The sequence below is a fragment of the Hesperophylax consimilis genome, chromosome 24 (assembly GCF_061612785.1).
Source record: "Hesperophylax consimilis isolate HC1 chromosome 24, BYU_Hcon_1.0, whole genome shotgun sequence".
NCBI classification, from domain to species: domain Eukaryota; kingdom Metazoa; phylum Arthropoda; class Insecta; order Trichoptera; family Limnephilidae; genus Hesperophylax; species Hesperophylax consimilis.
This window is the reverse complement of record NC_142859.1, coordinates 1,720,878-1,731,825: the sequence shown is the minus strand read 5'-3', so window position 1 is coordinate 1,731,825 and position 10,948 is coordinate 1,720,878.

Genomic DNA, 10,948 nt, shown 5'->3' with positions numbered 1-10,948 from the left:
GTCGGGGACGCTCGAGGAAGACATGGCACGACCAAGTGAATCAGATACTTGAGTCGGGCCATATCAAGAGTCAGAACAATAGAAGAGTATGTATTAGACGATGTATGAATGTGAATGAGGCAAGGAGTGTGTGCCAAGACCGAGCTGTGTGGCGGTCCGTCCTCTCTGCCTACCCCTGCGGGGAAACGGCGTGATGGTTAGTTAGTTAGTTACATTACATTATCATATTGTATCACATTTAAAAATTGTGTGTTTAATGTATTATAATTAGTGTGTTGAATAAAATTGTTATTATCGTTAGTTGTACTGTAACCAGAACAATTAATATACAAAGTGTCCGGGAATAAAGGGCACTAACATCGGGAGGTGAAGCCTGTATGGTGGTAATATGTACCGCTCTCCAAATTTTCCAAAGCAAGACTTTCGTCTTAAGGAATTATTGTTCAATATTTATTTATTTTATTTTATTTATTTATTAATCTTAAGTTAGCTCACATCTTCGCGTGTGCTAATAGTTTTATAAACATATACATTGTTTGGCAAACATAATCTTTCTTTAAATCTTTCAATAAAGTCACAAAAAAAGAAACATTAATAATTGAGAAAGACATATTTTCTTAATTCATTTTTGAACTTATTAATATTTTCTATGAAATAACATAGCATAATATAACTTATTAATATGTCTACACTCGTTTACATAGGAGATATGCGGTAAAATATCGGCAGAGCTTTCCAATATTTTTGTAACGTAGATCTACCTTTCTAACAAAATAATGTATTGATACGATTATTTTAAGTAATAGTAGCTACTAACGTGGATCACTGTTTGATAAGGCTCCGTAGTAAGCATTCAAAAGAAGAACGAGGTGGTTTGAAAGGGTGATAATAAAAATGCAAATAAAAATGTTAGAGGGAGCTCGCTTATATTAAAAAAAAAAATAATGAGTACGCGAAATTTCTGAAAACATTTAACATATAATAATTAACGTTTCGTTGTTCCTACACCGTTCATCTGATGAAATCTGAAACTTTGTTCTTTTTTTTTTGGTTTTAGGCATTTCACCCTGAAAAGAGTGCTTTGTGCCGGTAACAGTTAAAGTGGATAAAAAAATTCGGTTAATCTATTGGGAGAATAATAAAACAAATAAAATATTGGACTCATTTAGATCACTAAAACAAATTAAATGTTGAATTCATTCAGGTTAATAAACTTACATAAAGCTGTATGAACACGAGAATCGTTAAGAGATAAAAGGTATGAAATGTTAAGGGGGGGCTGGTGTGTGATTTTAATAAGCCGACGGTATGTGTTCTTGAAAGATGAATGGTTTTTACAGTTAAAGAAAACGTGGTCGAGGGTTTCCTCTTCCACACCGCACTGGCAGACCGGATCATCCAAAACTCTAATTCTAGCCAAGTGAGATGCAACAGTGACCAATTCTCATTCTCGAAATACATGAAATGAATCGTTTTGAAAGTTTTTTACCGTGAAACCATCGCTTAGCAGGGATATGGTTTTGAATTCCAGCATAGAGAGATCCAGTTCTTAACTTTGTTCTTATTAGTGCCAGTAGTGTTATGTAATATATAATTTGTCGTTTATTCCATATTTTCAGAATTTATAAAAATTAATAAACTTTATAAATACGCGAATCCCGCGTATTAGTTCTTTTAAAATTTCCACTATGATATATTACAAAATGATAACAAAGTAATAATGTATTATTCCCAATGAGTTTATAAAACTCATTTCGCGAAAGACAACATTAGAAAGGACAAGGCAAATAAATAAAATACATTAAAATAAATAAACGCAGATGTTATTATGGAGTTCCAGAGAAAGATTGTGTTAGTCATTTATGAAACTGCTAAGGAAAAAGCTTTTAAGAGCTTTTGTCAATGTTTTTTTGTTCGTTGCCGGAAGTTTTAAATTACTAGGTAATGCGTTATATTGTTTATGTGCAATGTATTGTAAGGAGTTAATTCCAAATTTGGTCGTGTAAGTAGATTACGATAAATGTATTTGATTTTGGGATCGTGTTTTGTGCTGGTGTATGTCAGAATTGAAGACTGGTTTAGTGTTGGTGTGTGAGGAGTGTTGAATTATTTGTAGAGTGGCAGTTGTGATGTTATACTTTGGCAGGACTGTAAAAGGAAGAATTTGTGTCTGTGAGTATATATCTTTGACATGTGTATCCCATGGCAGATTATATATTATATATTACGTACGGCTCTATTTTGAATTACTTGTATTTTGGAATTTTTTTTTTTGGTAATGGTTCCCCAGATACTAACTAGATAACTCACGTGGGAGTGGATCATAGCATAATATGTTGCACGCAGTAAATATGTGGGGAGCACACCTTGGAGTCGATAAAGTATACCGGTTATCGGGGAAATTTTGGATTTTACATTCTCAACATGGGAGTTCCACGAGAGGTTAGAGTCTATGAGTAACCCAAAATATTTCGTTACTTGAACATGTTGTAACATTGAATAATTTATATTTCTGTAAATTGTTTGTGGCCTCCTTGATCATCACAGATACAAATATATGAATTACAAGATTAATTTTTAATCGTAAACAACTATTCTAAAAGTTTTGTATGAAACGTGCGATCATCAAAATGTTTTTGCAAAACTTGACATAATACGCCGAAAATCAATCGAGTGGTTAATGGCTGTTGTCCATCAAATCATACCTTTTTGCCTATCATATAAAAGATTCACTGTGATATTTTTTTATATCTATAACATGTCAAATAACAGAACAAAGTGTTTTTTTAATACTTAACGATTTTTTTCTATAGAAGGAATTTCATCTAATTACCGCTTCGGCTCGAAAATTCATAGATGTTATCTTCTATTACAACATTTATTTTTTCATGAACTTAACTTAAAGTGTTAAAGAGAAACTTGTTAAAAATCGGCAGAAATTCAGAATGCTTGGTCTTAAAGCAATAATAAAAAAAACATATTACGTTAGAAATGTATAAAATACGTATACAGAGAAAAATGGGTATTGCTAATTTATTGAGAATCTCTTCAAATTAATGGTTATCCGGTTAAAAACTGAATTACAGGAATAACGAATGAATTAACAGGTTTCCTGATAAGCTTTTGTGTTCACCAAAATCGGAATATTTTCGCATTTCGTCAAGAGATATTATCAAGGAAAATGTAAGTGCAATTAATTATTATATTTTCGATGTGTATTAGAATGGTACACTCCTCGGTATGGGGAGTTGGGCGGTACTCGACTACTGACGAAGCATGAAATAATTTTACACACCTGTGTAGTGCATATTCGAAATTGTGTCAGGCCACAAATTAAATCCTTTTTGTTATATATAATACACAAAACTAACGATTATAATTAGGTGATTTGAGAGAATAATAGATTACATACAGGAAACAGCTACAGGAAAACCACACTTATTTTTCCTGTAGATAAAAAGGGTTATTATTCTTGCAAAAAAAATTTTTTTCAACCGAATTGAGTCATTGTTTTGTCGGTTTCTCCCACACTCACATCATAAAATAATACACATAGAAAAAAAAACTTTATTAATTATTATTTAACGATTATTTATTTACTATCTCGCCCAACTTAACCAATGGTAAAATGGTTTCTCTTATATAAACTCATATAGGTATACCGCAGAATAATTATTCAAACTGAAAACATTTAGGAATCCCGCAAGATGCCAAAAATATATAATTTCCTTAAAAAATAGAATATTTACATAATTTTTTTTTTTGTGAGATGAAGAAATTTTTCCAAGTTGAAAATTTGAAACAGTAGAGCGTAAAAGAAAGGCAAATAAAAATTAAACTTCTGTTTTAACTTTGAAGTCTCCGCACCTGATCTAAATTTGAGTAATTTTAACAAATTTAGATTATTTTCATAAACTATTGTAAAATATGTAAAAACATAAATATTTTAAAATTTTGCTGAATAAAGTCTTTTTTGAACGGAAATTTTAGGATAAATTCTTCACAGCCAACAGGCAGCCGTAGAGATATATCTCCTAGCCTGACACGGTCTCATAAAGCTTAATAATACCTTTGTACGATTCAATATTTTTTTACTTAAATTTAAAGTAGTAATTCAATTAATAAGGCTCGTGAAGCGACTTTGAAATCTTTGTCTTAAAATTTTAAATATTTTTATTTGCAGTATTTTTTTTTTATTTCGTTCAATGAACTGCCTTTAAATGTTAAGGAAGCCAAAAGTATTGCATAATGTCGTGGGTTATGTCTCAATGTTGTGAAGTCCAAATATTTGAACGTTGGTAATGGGATAGTTTTAGAATAGAATAGTACAGTAAATATACAATGTTTAATTTTATATTTAATGAAAGATACTTAAAAAATATTTATATCGGAGTCTTTTAAGGTATTTCAAAAAAATATTTTGAAATACTTTAAAAAAGAGCGAATCCATCTGGAATCGAATGCGATGAGAAAATTTTTTCCACGCAATCTGCATTTTGACAGTTCAAATAATGAGAAATTCATTGCAAAATTCAGAAGTTGTGGGTGAGAAATAAACTGTAATAAATGTATAATCTTAACAATTATTGAAGGCGTTGTTTTTTTTTAAAGGCGGATCAACGTTTGGCTGTGTTAGTTGAGGAAAAACCTGCCGATAATTTTTTTTATTTTTTTTTATTGATACATTATTTTACAGTATTTCATATCTTAATTCAGTAATGTTGGCCTCACTGGGTTATTTACCCGTGCTGAGGCCCCCATTTTAAAATATACGAATTTATACATTTAAACAAAAAACAACATTAAAATAAAGATAAATTTTAACTAAAAATAAAGATTAGAAATTAAAATTTAATTTTCACACTAAAATAAAAATATTAAAAGAGAATGGAAATCGGCATTTATAATGATTTATGTGTTGGACTCACTGGGTTATTTACCCGTGCTGAGCCCCCCATTTTAAAATATACGAATTTATACATTTAAACAAATAACAACATTCAAATAAAGATAAATTTTAACTAAAAATAAAGATTAGAAATTTAAATTTAATTTTCACACTAAAATAAAAATATTTAAAGAGAATGGAAATCGGCATTTATAATGATTTATGTGTTGGACTCACTGGGTTATTTACCCGTGCTGAGGCCCCCATTTTAAAATATACGAATTTATACATTTAAACAAAAAACAACATTAAAATAAAGATAAATTTTAACTAAAAATAAAGATTAGAAATTAAAAATTTATTTTCACACTAAAATAAAAATATTAAAAGAGAATGGAAATCGGCATTTATAATGATTTATGTGTTTGTGCGTGTTGCGTGTTTTATATATTTTTTTGTGTTGCGTGTATATGTTTTATTCTTTTATGTTATAGAATTTTGGAAATATTGTCTACTTTGTTCTTTAATCCATTTTTTTATTTTGTGTTTGAGTTTATTTTTATTTTCCTCAATTTTTGTTTCAAGTGGAAGACTGTTGAATGCTTTAATGGCGTGGTATTTATGCAATTAATTAATTAATTGCAAGTTGTTATTTAATTGAGCAATGCGCATTGATCATTTGTGTATCTATAATCATTGATATATCTATAATTCTATAGTCATAGATATGTGCATGGATACATCATATCACAATAAATTTTCCAGTCTTGATTATCCAGCTTAGAGAGTGGTATCTTTGTAGCTTTATAATATTGCTTATATTTTTTATTCAGTAGTAAATTCTATATTTATTTCAGGATGACGCTGCAACGTCCTGAGTTTATATTGTTGGTATTGTTTTTAAGTTTAGCAGATTTTGGACGTAAGTATAGCTATGCTTTTGTTAAAATTATTCTTCGAAGAAAACTTCTTCTAACTGCTTTTCACTTTGTGATGGCATTATTTATTTTTTATTGAAACACAAATAACTTAGTTTACATCACTTTATTTCGATACAAAATCTCAACATGTTTCGTGAACCAAGTTCACATCATCAGGAGTATACTTGTGCATCATTTGAGTATACTTGTGCTCCTGATGATGTGAACTTGGTTCACGAAACATGTTGAGATTTTGTATCGAAATAAAGAGATGTAAACTAAGTTATTTGTGTTTTAATAAAAAATAAAATTATTCCATTTTTAAATTGATATTATAGATCATACATCTTTCAATTATCTAATCGATGACTTTTCGAAGCAGAAAATTCACAATTTCACTTCAAAAAGCACTTTTTTCATATTATTTATTCAACATTTTATGAAAAATAATATTTATCAAATACCGGAATTATTTAGGTTAATATGGAGAAAATTGGTATATTTTTAATATGCATATTTTAATTGTAAAATATTTTATATGAGTTGGATAACGGGAGAAACAATTATTTCAGTAACCGAATATGGAAAATGATTATTTAAATAGTTATTGCTTTAAAAAAATTAAATCGGTGGTTCGCTTGGCGGCTATTATTAATAAAAAAAACTATTTTTAGTATTTTTTTTTTGGTTTTATTTTATTTTAGTAAGCTTAACACATTTAAAAACACAGTAAAATATATTTATGAAATTAGCTTAGATAGGCATGTAAAGCATAATGAACTAATAAAGGATTGCAAGAATGCATTGGTGAATGGCACGATCAAAAAAATTAAATTGTTTTTTTTGGGTTAAAAGTCAGAAAAATAGAAGATTGTGAATGGAAATGAAGCAAAAAGTGTGTGCCAGCACAGAATTATGTTATGTTATGAATGTTGTAGAGAATGAAAGGCGAGGGTAAAGGTAAGAACACACGGGGCAAACAATGTACGCAACGCATTAAGATATCTGGACAACTTACAAGCCTTTCACTTTCTATAAAAATACAGGGTGCGGAAGAGAAGACGGACGGTTTTAAAAAAATCATAAAATAATTAATTGTTACTCAATAACAAATTTATTGATGGAATCAGGTTTGCGAGGAAATAGCATTTGAAACAGTCAAGTAAGGAAAATCACATCAGGCATGTGGTGGCCGAAATCGTTGATGCAGTGCTTGAGGCGAAAGAAAGGCTTTTTGAACGCGTTCAACATTTTCAGGAGTTCTAACTGTTTGCGAAGCTCTTTTTGGTCTTCTGTTGATCAGTCCACCACGCCTGCGAAATGATTCAACCCAACGAAGGATGGTGTTTCGAGAGGGAACAGCTCTATTCCTATGAATGTTGAAGTGGCGACGAAACTTACGCTGTACGACGGTGACTGACTCATTATTTCGGACGAAACAATCATAGGCGAAAACGCGGTGCTCCACCGTAAACGGCTCCATGACGACAACTGGTAAAACAATGCTAGGAACTAACGAGTCAAGCGGCATCCCCCTCACCTCTCTCTTGTAGACGGAGGGCGAGAGTACTACCCATCTCAAAAACGTCCGTCCTCTCTGCCGCACCCCGTAGATGCTTCAAAAATACACGTATCACCCGCAACGCAATCCCACGCGTCCCACTCAACACTCTTCATGTCGGCGTGGGACGTTAGAAAGAAAAATGACATTGGTGGAAGGCCTTCCAACTTCTTGATTCTACCTTTGGTTATGTCTGTTTTGGCGTTTGGCGTTTACTGACATTTGTTGCTCGTTGTTCAATTGGCAGATAAACAAGAGATGGAAACAGTAAGAGGTTACCAAGTGTTGTAACAAAAACTCAATACCTACCCTGATGATTGGCAGTAAGGCATGAAATTGAGAGAGAACAGATTAACGTAGACTTAATCCTGTGAACATGAGATCTCTAAGGCGTATGTGAGGTAAAATCATGCATAATGATGCATAAGAATGCAAGGCTGATATAAGCGTAATGAGCAAGATTAAGAAAGAAACGCTTAGATGGTTTGGGCATGTAGAGCAAATGAACGAAGAAAATTGTGAAAGAAGAATATGTTACGCGAATGTGAATGCCAGAAGAAGTCGCGGACACCCAAGGAAGACGAGTGAACCAAATACTGGAGTCGGGGCATATCAATAGTCAAAATAGTAGAAGAGTATGAACGAGCCGATGTTTAAATATGAATGAGACAAAGAATGTGTGCCAAGTCCGAGATATTTGGCGGTCTGCCCTCTCTGCCCACCCCTACGGGAAACGGCGCGATGGTTAGTGAGTTAGTTAGGTCATTTGAATAACATTAAAAATTGCACTGCGTACGGAGCACGCTGTGCACGTTGGTCTGATAGAAATACACGTGTTGCGTACGTGGGCCCAGTGTGTCCTTACTTTAAGTTCATAATTTGCAACGTGTTTGTATAGAAAACCTGTTGCGTTCAGTGTTCAGATACATGATGAACTTTTAGAAGGTCAAAGCTAAAGCGTGTATATGTATTTTGTTGTCCATATAATTTGCTCATTACAACACTGTTTATGTAAACTAGACCAATTTATTTATACGAATAACATAATATTTGTGTAGTTTGTAGTAGTGTTAGTTTAACATTAATTTATAAGCAAGAAATATATTTTTCTCCTGAGTGGATGCAGGCTGCAAAACAATAGGAGTTTTGATTGAGAAGAAGATAACCGTGTGGAGAAATTGAGACTAGAGCATCTCTAATCGGGGCGTGTTGTGAGGCTGAGGCAGTAGGACGGGAAAAAGGAAGATGGTGAAGTACCTGCCCAATCTGAAGCAATCTTCCGAACAGGCCTTCCATTGATATGCTTGGTGTAACTAGAAGTGACCAGCTCAGGTACGGGGGCTCCATCGAAGCCAGAGTAAAGCTGGCCTCTCAGAAGCTGGGCGTACTGTACAGGGCCCGCAGATACTTTAATAGTAGACAACTTCTGACCCTGTACAAATCGCAAGTGCGCCTTACTGTCGAATTTGGCAGCCATCTCTGGTCCGGAGCCCCTAAATACCTGAAAAAAAACCCTTGACTCTGTGCAGAAACGGGCGGTCCGTTTGATAGATTCCCCAATCTTAACAAACGGACTGCAATCTTTAGAGCACAGGCGTCAGGTAGGTATGTTGTCCTTGTTCTATCGGTATTACAATGGAAGATGCTCTGAGGAACTAGCGTCATTGATCCCTTCGGCACCGGTGCGTAGTCGGGATACACGCCAAACGCGCGCCCAACATTTGTACACGGTTGACATTTGTCACATGAGAACGGGTCGCTTCTACGATTCGTTCTTAAGTGCAACAGCTCGGCTGTGGAACGAGCTACCGGCCTCTGTGTTTCCTCCCTCCTACAACATGGGACTCTTCAAGACCCACGTTCACTCCTTCCTCTCCACAAAAAGACCCTCCACACAGCATCCCCAAGGATGACATAGGCCCTGAGGGAAATTATTTTCTTCAGGGCCTCCTGTGTGGAGTTAATATAAAATAAAAAAAATTAGATCTAGTCACCAATACGACTAAAGCCGTTTCAAGCAACGTTTTAATTTCGAATGGTGGTATTTCACCAAAGCGATACTGAGAGTAACTTCTACTCTGGAACGTACCGCGAATATTATTATTATTATTAAAAATATTAATTTCGGTTGTGAGTCTGTATGAACTGAAGATGTCACATTTTCTTCGAATTTAAGTTTCATTTTATTAATTGGAATAAGAGTCCCTACTTGTAACATTTTGAACAGAAAATATTTTAATTACACTTTTCAAAATCGGAACTGATTTTTCCAGAATTCAGACACTTCAAATATTAAAAATATTTTAAGAATTCATCGTAAAACAAACAAAATAATGAAATTACATATAGGTACCTGTGCGGGAATTGGTTTATTTCAATTAATGTTTTAGTCAAGTTCATCTGAAGGCCGTATTCTATTGTTCATGTCGTAATATGCAAGATATCGTTTGTCACGCTGTGCAATAAGGTTCCATGATAAATCAACACATCGACAATTCAACACAACTTTAAAAAGTGATATAAAGTCATTAGAAACGATGAAAAAAAACAATTTAAACCTAATCTAACCTACTTAACCCAGTTTATAAAGTTTTTGTTTCATCACTTTCCATGATTTTAAATAACTTTTTAAAGATGTGATGAATTATCATTTTGATGATTTATCCGGTCACCGTGCAATAATAAATGCATTTTCGTGTTTGAAATATGCCACTAATGATAATAATAATTGGGTTATTTGTATAGATCCGTTTTGAGAAACATCTCCTCGAGGTCGCTGTACAATTATCATTTCCTAGCCTCTCTCTTATTTTATTATTTACTAACTTTGTTTATAGTTTCTTGGCAGGTCACTTAAGATAAATACACTTTTATTGTATGCAAATTTGCACGCAGAGGGAATTATATTAAAAAAACTAAATTGCGTTACTTTACATTTGCTATATCATCTTACATTTATTAAAAGATTAGTGACAAAAGCAGATTTGATATTTATTTTAATTGTTTATTTTTAAAACTGGATAAATTTTATGAAATTAGCTTAAAAGATTAGAAATTCTACTTAGGTTCAAATGCTAAATTATCAATGCTTAGCATTTTTATACGTTTAGTTTTTTTTCAATGCTGCAACTTCTACGTATACTTCTAATACTGCACAATAACATCAACGGCTCTGCAATAAAATATTGAATAACCTAGTTAAATCTACGTATTTGTTGATAAAAACATTATTTATTTGGCAATAAAACCAGTGGAGTATTTCTGTGTTGGTATTAAACCAATTGAAGTTATAAAATAGTTTCATAAGTTTTCAAGTTTTGCGGATGATACAGTTCTTCTGATAAATTGGAAAAACAGAAAAATAGTACATCTTTGAATTGTGGAGTGCAAACAAATTTGAATGAGAATTAAGTAAGCTGATAAAACTAATTAATTAATTTACTTCTCGAGACTTCTACAGATATCTCATTTTTTGCAGCAGTCAAAGTATGCTGCCTTTCTTCCACCACTTCTCCGCGTCCAGTTCCTTCCCCTGTTTACAATTACTGCACAACTGCTGACAATACCCCTGGATTATGC